At 44.0% G+C, this 9,797-nt stretch overlaps 1 protein-coding gene across 4 annotated transcripts in view; it reads right to left on the reverse strand.

Annotated features, from left to right (window-relative positions):
* Positions 1-9,797, reverse strand: part of KIAA1211L (KIAA1211 like) — a 64,752-nt gene that overhangs the window by 43,680 nt on the left and 11,275 nt on the right. The window lies entirely within an intron of this gene.

Genomic DNA, 9,797 nt, shown 5'->3' on the forward strand with positions numbered 1-9,797 from the left:
AGCTGACCCCAGTCACCTTTATGGGGAAATAAAATAATGAGTCCTCAGATGCAGTATGAGATGCCTTGTGCAGGGCAGATTATGAGGAAAAAAAGCGCCTGTTTGCTTTTTGCTGACTCCGTGCTCTGGGCAGCAAGGATGAGAAAGCAATGCTGAGCATGCCATATGGGGTATTTCCCCTGATAGGTGGGAGCAACCAGGGAGAGCGAGGAAGACAAGGGGTATCACTGCAGAAGCAATTTCTCCACTTCCAGCCAAATACTTCCCCATCACGCTTGAGTATATTGCCCCACAGGAGTGGCTCCTTCCTTGCTGGAGTGGTGCTAGCACCTGCTTGGTAAGGCATGTGCACTGCATGTGAGAATGACAGAATAATGCAATATCCTGAGTTGGAAGGGACCCACAAGGATCACCTTCAGCTCCTGGCTCCATACAGGACCACCCCAAAATCAAACCCTATGTCCGACAGCAGTGTCCAAACACTCCTTGAACTCCGGCACATGGGGCTGTGCCCTCTGCCCTGGGCAGCCTGTTCCATGCCCACCACCCTCTGGTGCAGAACCTTTCCCTAACCCCCAGATGCCCCTCCCCTGACAGCTCCATGCCTGTTCCCTCAAGCCCCGTCGCTGTCCCAGAGAGCAGAGCTCAGCGCTGCCCCTCCGCTCCCTGTGAGGAGCTGCAGCCGCCACGAGGCCTCCCCTCAGCTCCTCTGCTCTGGGCCGAGCACACCCAGGGGCCTCAGCTGCTCCTCACACACCATGCCCTACAGATCCCTCACCATCTTCGTAGCCCTTCTTTGCACACTCTCTAATAGGTTTATGCCCTGCTTATGTTGAGGTGCCCAAACCCACACCCAGCGCTGGAGGTGAGGCCGCACAACACAGCGTACGGTGGGACAAGCCCTCCCCTCACCCAGTGGCAGTGCTGGGCCTGGTGCAGGCCAGAGTACAGCTGGCCCTTTGTGCTGCCAGGGCACGCTGCTGGCTCAACTTGCCATCATCCATAAGCCCTACATCCCTAAGGTTTGTAGCAGGTACACCTACACGCCAGCCAGTCACCCCATGGGGAGAAGCGCTTTTAAAGATGGGTCTCAGGCAGAGGAAGATGGCCTGTTACATCTACAGAAGTGCATCTATGACCTTAAAAGGAATTTTTCCACAACTTACTCTAACATTTATATCTGTTTTAAACCAAAGTTTTAATAGTAGGGTAATGCATGCAAGTGTCTTTGCAGAAATGCCAGACCATCTCAGTGGCGCACCTAATGTTTATACTTTGTGTGTGTAGTGTACCGCAAAAAAGACCCACCTGACACAGCTACAGCCCAGTTCAGTGGCCCAACACACCTGTGCTCAGCACAGATCAGGCGATGGCCTCTTAGCTATGCTTGAAAGCTCTCCCTCCCTCATAAAAGTGTGTGCTTACCCAGAGAATCGGCCCATTCCTGCACTAATTACAGCAGCCCAAAAGCAGATGAGTGTTATGGTGCTTCAAACACCTTTCTGAACAATAGCCAAATCCCATCACGTTGATAGGAAAATTACAGTTTTTTTGTTCACTTCTCTCATCTTTTTGCAGAAATAAGAAGAGCTCAGTGTTTAGCCTCATCTCAAAAGCACGGCAATTTCCAAACAACATAGTTATGGATGTCACGGCCCAGGCGGCAGCAAAGCTGAATTAATCCAGATTTTAAAGAGTCACAATAAAAAATCATTGCAGATAACCAACAAGCATTTGGAGGGAGTAAACTGCAAATTCAAGATGTTAAATATAAGCTTGCCTGCTGCTAAAGAAAAACTGAACATGTAACAGAGTACTGAGGGTAAGCCAGAAATTATGGGCCTGTGCAGTGCAACTGTATTTTAACTAGTACAGCTGTTCAGAAACAATTTTATTTATGAAAGGCCATCCTAAAGATATCATCATCAGAAGGCAGAACAATGCAGAAAACCTACACACAGAAACATCTGTACATTAGATAGCACTAGGTTCATGTTTTGTATTAGGTTCTTCTTTTACAAACCAAATGGAGAGGATTTCACTTGCATTTTTTCCCTACGGATTCTTCCAAATTGCCTTTAAATTCAGTAACACAACAAGGTGACGCTAAACAGCAGAAATCAGAGGAAATAGAAAGCTTGGCAAAATGAAGGGTGCAGCAAATACACGCTTTCAATAATAAGGCTGTCAATACAGGCAATGAGAAACTTCAAGATACAAGAATGGAAGATTTCAAAAGAAATAGAGAATTGCTGAACTTGAAAGAAAGCAGGTAAAGGAAAGCCTTTCAGGGGGCAAGATTTTTAGATGTGAAACAGATCTTGCAACTGTGGGCAGACTACAGTAAAAGGTCCAAGTGTAAAATGGTGCCAAGTGAGAAAGGGAAGGAAAAGAGAGACAGCGAGAGAGGCAGAAAGACAGAGAAAGGAAGATGTAGTGAAGTAAGAAAAAAATACTCCTGGATTTTTCTGCATACCAGGACTGCCATGTGGGTAGAGAGCCAAGGGAGAGACCTGGCGATGAAGACAGTGTTTCAGGTAAGGGCTTTGTCATTGCCACTATTGGCAAAGTTGCCAGTTGTTGTAAGGCCATTCATTTTTCAGCTGTTTTCAAGCATAACTAAGATTCTGTGAAGACTGTGAAGAGGGAATTTTCTACATTTCTACTGGGTTGAAAAGGGGGTGTGAACAGTATGTGGAGCAGAATGATCACAGGCGATAAAACAGCAAAAATTGCCAAATAGTACAGCAGTTCTATGTAAGAGCTAGCAAAAGGCTGCAGACAAGAACAACAGCGCTGGAAATGCTGGCTGAAGTGTGAGCCCAAACTGGCAACATTGCCTCTCTGCGGACTGAGAAGCACAAATGGGCAAGCAGCAAAATGGCTCTGGGTGGGGTGCAGAAAAGCCACCCTGTATTGTTAAAAACAGCCAGTCAGATCTTCCTTTTGTCTAAGCCACCGTAACTCCACAGGCTTCATTTTATGCCAGCTGAAAATGTGACCAAATGCACTGTGTAAGAGTAACGCAGCAATTCCTCCTATGTGCTGCACTTTGCCTGCAGGCCAGTCTCAGTAAGGCATTTGTCTTCTCCAGGGGAAAGTGCTCAGTGAAAGGTTGATGAATACAGAAGGATGCTAAAGCACTGAACTTGTCAAACACACCTCTTACCACAACACATTTCAAAATTTGCTTTACTCGGCTTTGCATTCTTAAAGCAATACAAAGCAGACAATTCAACATAGCCCGGGCTTAACCAGGGAAAGCCAAACTGCATTTTCCAAATCTCTCTGCCAACGTCTAGCCTTATGGTAATCTGCAGGCAACCTAGGAGCACCTTGGTGTACACTGTAGTGCAGGACCAAGCAGCTCCGGCTCAGGCAGATGAAGCCCAGCTGAGCAATGGTGCCAGCTTCACGCCAGTGCCGCTCCCCCTAGCCTTGACATCCTGGCAGGATCCCTGCACCATCCACAGAGGCACGGGGCAAATCCTCAACCAACACTTAGTAGGAAAAATCTTACTTTCCTTCTCAGTGAGAAGAGGATGACGTGCCTGAGGGCACCAAACAAATTTCCACGTGTCCAGGGCTGTCTTGTAAATAACGTTTACAAGAGAAAGAGTTTAAATTTACTTAGCACAAAAAGTATAGGGCAATGAATTATTCATCAGAGCAGAGGAACAGAAATACTGTCTTTTGTTAGTCTGGTTAGTAGATACTCAGGGAAAATAAAGACAACCAGACTTTCTCAGATGCAATAACTGATCAGCAGCAACACTGACGAGTTGGAAGGAAATTTTTTTTCAGTGAGTTGCAACCATTTTCTAAGTAAATGTCTGAAACTGATAACACAAAAAATACAGTTGCTATGATGTCATACACATGGACCTTATTATCAGCAGAAGCAATAAAAATTGACACTACAATACTGATTTTTTTCATGTTACTACAGTTTATGTCCAAGTGGTGGTATTATTCTTTCTGTTTAATGCCACAGGGCTGGACAAAAAGATGAAAAAATTGTAAAATGATTCTCCAGTTGCTCTTTATGGGAGTAATAGTAAGAATTGGTCTGCCAGTAAAACTGCCAGTTACTGGAGAACCTGGATTTTCAAGATGAGCCATACTCCTCCCATTTTATCAGGAAAAAAAAATAAAATAAAGCACATGTATAAGTTAAGAATAAGATGCAGTATTGAATTATTGTACCGTAAAGGCAAGCTAGCAGCTGTGTGCACTTCTCGGATTATAAAAAAACCGAAGCACTGACCTGTAAAGCAGAAATAGCAATAACATCTGCTAGACTTCTGGGCTCTGAAATCACATTCCCTGAAAGCAAGTTTCCAAATGAAAGGCCGGACACTTCTGTAAAACATCATTTCCTTTTCCAATGAATTGTGTTTCTCTTCAGAAACCTTATTTAATAGCCTAAGTGCAAAACCACACGCATCTCCCTTCTCTGGGAATAAAAGTAGTGTGGCAAAGTAACAATGTGTGATGGCAGCAGCACAAAGCCAGATTTATTGATGCCTTTCAGAATTTGGAATATATCAGACTGCCCTCCTTACTTACTCCCTGCTTCTCTTCTTAGTCCTTTTCTGTGAGACAGACTCCTAGATGTGGTCTTCTTAACCCTGCAGTGGAGTGAACAGAGCTGTATTTACTCTTCTACATGGAGTACCAGGGCAGTTTCACAAAGACAGAAATGCTGCTGCTTCTTAGGCTCTCTGCTTGGCATTTTGGCATCTTATGTCTAAGTTCCCAGCACTGCCAAAGCTTTCAACACTTCACAAAACCTTCTACCCGGCCAGAGTCTGCTCCCTATTACATGAATTCCCAGCAACTTTGTCTCAGTTGTAAGCAGGTATTTAAAGCAGACCTTGGTCTCATCTTCTTCTTTTCCCTCACATTTGCCAGATGGCTTTATTTAATGTCTGTTCCCTAGATTGGCTATAAGATGGATATTTTTCCTCTACATTTGCCATCTGCTGGTCCAAACAGTGAAACAATACACTTGCTTTTCAATCTCAGAGCATTGATTCATTCTTGCTGTGGACTTGGCATCCAAAATAGTATACTGCAGGCAGACAGGCAAGTCTGGACAAGGCTGCACTTGACTAATAGTAATTTTCTCTTTTTTTTTTTTTTTTTTTTTTTTTTTTTTTTTTTTTTTGCCTTTGAGGGCTATTACAATGTTTAGGGAAGGAGGGGGAAAGAGTTCCTTCAAAGAGGGAACAAAGCACAAAGCCAAGAAAGACAAGTAGTGAGGTGACATGAAGCACATGTTCTAAAGGATGGAAAGTGGGCTGCAGAGTGGCTGTGGCTTGAAAGGAGGATTTGCAGCTCCAGGTATTGGCATTGCGTGGCCTTGTACAAAGAAAAACTCTCATGCTCTGCAGCAGCTAATGGCAGAGAATTGCACATGCACTTCCAAGAGAAACAGATGCTAAACAACAACAAGACTTAGATCCTCTGCATCATTTTTTCAGAGATTCTGGGAACTGTCTCCCTCTTTTAGAGAGGAGGTAGAGAGAACAAGGGGAAAGAACTTGTGTGGATATGTGTCCCATGCACCCACCTTGCACAGCACCCAGCCGAGGGAGGAGGAAAGAAAAGGTGCCAAGCAGCCATCACCCCATCTCAGTGCCTAACACAAGATGGTACTGAGCTGCCTGAATGTGCACATTTTACCAACCTCATTAATTTAAACTCAGAATTTTTCAGAGAAGACTCTCTGGACTGCTTGCACATTTCCAAGCACAACAGCTTCTTGTGTTGGCTGAGTCCTTTGAATGCTATGAGAATACAATTAAATAATAAGAGCAGTAAAAAGCTTGGTGCTATTCATACTTGAGAAGATCTTCAGTGGCTCTGGACAAATCAGAGCCACAGCAACGCATGAAAGAAAAACAAAGACATTTTCTAATCCTCTCGTTATTACTGTTGCTCTCTCTTAAAGGTATTTGAGGACAGCTGAGACACTCATTTAATGACAAAAATATTCATTTCACTCTTGAATGCCACAAAAGACCAATTGTTTATCCCAACAATCTAAGCGAACGAAAGCTTGAGAGCTCCTAGTTCAATGTTTCACTGTATGCTTTAATTTGCATACATACTTGTCCTTTGCTGTTTCTCCTGTGTTTTTTGATGACACGGATGACATCCAAACAGCCTGCTGGCCCTCAGCCTTGCATCGTGTAGTGAAGCATAAGGGCTGCAGAGCCTAGATCTCTTTGCATTCAGTAAGAGATGACACTACAGAGCTGGTAATTTTTAGTTTACTAGGGCTTCCAACCTCAGTTATGAAACAACAAGCCTACCTCACCTGCTTGGTGTCCAATGCTCCTTGAAGCCAAAAGGAAGATTCCCTAATTACTCAGTGAGTGTCAAATCAAGCACAATTAGACCGGAGCACAACTGAAGAATAAAATGCACAAATTCTTTTCCAATGCAAATTCCTTCACTACTGAACTGTACTGCACTGCACCACCTGCTCCAGGTCTTAATGCAACCTGAAGCTTCACGTACCTCGTGTTCAAGGGAGTGGTGCTGAGAAACAGATTTCTTGAAATTCCCAAGCTGCTTTATGTACTTCATGTTAGTGGCTCATGACAATCAGATTTCTGGTTGTCATCATCACGAATGAAAGGCTGAAAATTCAGTGACAAATTATGAAATGTTACATCTGCTTCAAGAAGGTGGAACAAGCAGCCAAAAATAACGTGTCACAGGAAAGCATAAAACAGCACCAGAGATAGCATGAGCCAGGCCTTTGTTTGAGAGCTGCACTGGTACAGATGTTAATAGGTGTACTGAATAAAGGACAAGACCGTACCACCAGTCTGCATATCCATGGAAACCACAAGAGGATCTCCTGGGGAAAGGAGAGGCGAGATGGGGAACAAAGGAGCTTTATTTCGTTCTCCTTTTCATTAGGGCTAAATAGCTTTCACGTTATATAGTGAGATTATTTAGATTGGGGCCGTGCCCACCCCAGGGTTAACAAAAGAAATGCAGAAAAAGAACAATATGGATTCATCAGCTCCTTCAGTCCCCAGAGGGCAAGGCGAGCCTGCACCATGGTCCATGTCTCTGCCTGCCCACAGCTACTGTTCCACCTCGGCTGAAGCTGATGCAAACACACCCAAGTCACACAACAGATAACCCATTATAATACGCTCAGTACGGTACAGTACACAAGCAGGTTCCTGTTGGTTGGGGCGTGCAAGCTAAAAAAAGGAACAATGGTCTGCTATGCAGCTATCGGTCCAGAGTAGTTAGGTACGAAGTACCACTATGGCTCATTTCCCTTTGTGTATCTAAGTACGTTATGAATACATTTATGACGATGCAATTGCATCCGCTCGAGATTGTCAAATCTCAATCTTTACTGAGTTATAATTACTCATCGAAGTTCTTTTACTGGCTTAGGACAACGTCCAGTGAAAGAGCGAGATATTATTGCACAAGTGATGAAAAGACCGGCATCTCCTCATGATGCACAGCGATACCGGCTGCGTCTGCTGGCTGTGCTGCTCTAGCCATCCAGAGGACACCTCCTTGAGTTCCTCCTCCTGCTGCACACCTTAAAGGAGCTGGACAGAAGCACCGTTTCTCTCCATTTCCTTCCAGCTGGCATCACAGCAAGAGGCAATGCTGCGGCTGACACGGAGCGGGCTGGCAGCTGGCTACCTGCGTGCTGAGCTGCCAGCCAGGAAGAAAGAAATGGGCACTGTCTGCCTTACTGCCACATGTGCCCTCTGAAGACGCAGGATGAAAAATGAGTGCAAGTAAGATTATTGTCAACAACCTCCTTTCCTTGTTCTCCTGCACCTGCCGCTGATTTCAGTCTCTTCCAGGAGTCTGACAGCCCTCTGCCTATGGTCTGTTCCCCTGACTCACTCCAGGTGCAGGCTCTCCCTGGCCTTTGCTGGAGGGAAGAAACAGTGACATCAGGAAGAAAAGGGAAGGGAGAGAAAAGAGAGGCAATAAAACCTCAGCATACACTCAACGCCAGCCAAACACACCAGAATAGGAGCAGAAAAGCTCCTTCTCCTTTTTAAATATATCTTTTGTTTCTAATGCTATCTGCAGGATGCATTTTTTAATAGTGTGATCTAAAACAAGATGGGCACGGTCTTTTTACCAAATGACTTGAAAATCACACAGCAGAGCAAAATAGTTTGCTAATCTTGAACTAATCCTTAAATTCTACAGTGCCTTTAAGAAAATTGGACTTGCATATTTTTTATTTCTCCAATGACATTTAAGCCCAGGAAAAAGTAGCTTGCTCTCTTAGTTGGTTCTGAAAGCCTTGAAACTGACAGCTGATTGTGAACCATTTACAACCTCACTTTTACAGCTATATGAAATCAGCACTGATTTATGCAGCACACAATGTCTCCACTTCTCGATTAACTTCCATTCTGGCTTTCACTGTAAAGCCACCGCTTTCACTGATACCTCATTACAGTTGAGATCATCACAATAGCTGTATTAACCTCCTCCATTACACTCAGCTCCTCATAACCTTGGTGAAGCTGACTCCACACGCCAGAGGCAGGTTATGGCTTCACAGTGAACCTTGATTCTGGCACGCTCAGATTCAAGTTTTGACTCAGCAAAGTAAATAGTGCACTTTTGAAGCAGTTTGCACAAGGTGCTCAGGGCATTCTGATTTAACACGCAACACACTATCGGACCATCCCCATACAACACAATTAATTACAACATTTAAGAACTGAAGTGCTTTCTGCCGGTACCTGACAATCTGTTACTCCTATGCAAAGAGTTTAATAGGAAACACCAGGAAGACTAGTTAGAATTTGAAGCTTGTTTTAATGAAGAATCTTTGAAGTAAATAGAAAATCTGCACGTTCCTATCCCACCTAAAATAGCGAATAGCTTATTCTTCCTTACCTTAACCTATTAAAGCAGACACTGTGTACAGATCACTGTACTGACTCATTGTGGAATATAATGCGTTGTAATGACACCAGAGCAAACTCTTGGGTTGAGCTGATAGGCGCTCTGAGTTTTAGTCCAAATTTGATACCAAAGCAAACAGTTGATACCGAGTACTTCTGTAAATTCCAGCCTAATTTATTCCTAAAGGGTGGATGGAGAAAACAAAAGTGTGCAGTCATTTATAAATATTATGACGAAAACTGACTAATCTATATGTTGGTCACCTTTGTTTCGCATCACACTTCATAAATATGGGCTATTAAAATAACAGCTAATCAGGTAAGAAAAGCTAACAGGAAATGAGGCTTTATATTGTAGACACAGAGGTGACAAAATTTACTCCTGTAAGTAGAGGCAGGTGTGGCTGGAAAACCAATGAAATACTTTTCATTAGACTTTGCAGGTTTTTTTTTGTGGAGAGGGAGCTGGGAAGCCCCCAGGAGAAGCTGCCACCCCCGTGGTCATTTTGTTCTCTCCAGGCTTCGAGGCCTCAGCCCCACTGCCGCCAACCTTCCAGCTACAGGGCAGAAGTCTGACCACCACTGCCCGGGTCCAAAGTCCTCATGAATCTGACACGAAGATTCACACTAAGATGTACTTCTCTGTACATGTGGCCTTCTGTTGTAACCTAAAGTAGTCCTGCGATTGCACTAAAGTTAGTGGCTTTCATTCAGAACAAGAGTGCAGCACAGCTAAACTGGTTATTACACCAGATACTTGAAGCAGCATGAATAAAAATTACAAATTAGACTTAAAGGTTATGGTCTAATTGCCAGTAAGCCCCTTTATTTGGCTTTGACTAATAAACTTGGTACATCTGGCACACTGCA

Source organism: Numida meleagris, chromosome 1 (assembly GCF_002078875.1).
Source record: "Numida meleagris isolate 19003 breed g44 Domestic line chromosome 1, NumMel1.0, whole genome shotgun sequence".
NCBI classification, from domain to species: domain Eukaryota; kingdom Metazoa; phylum Chordata; class Aves; order Galliformes; family Numididae; genus Numida; species Numida meleagris.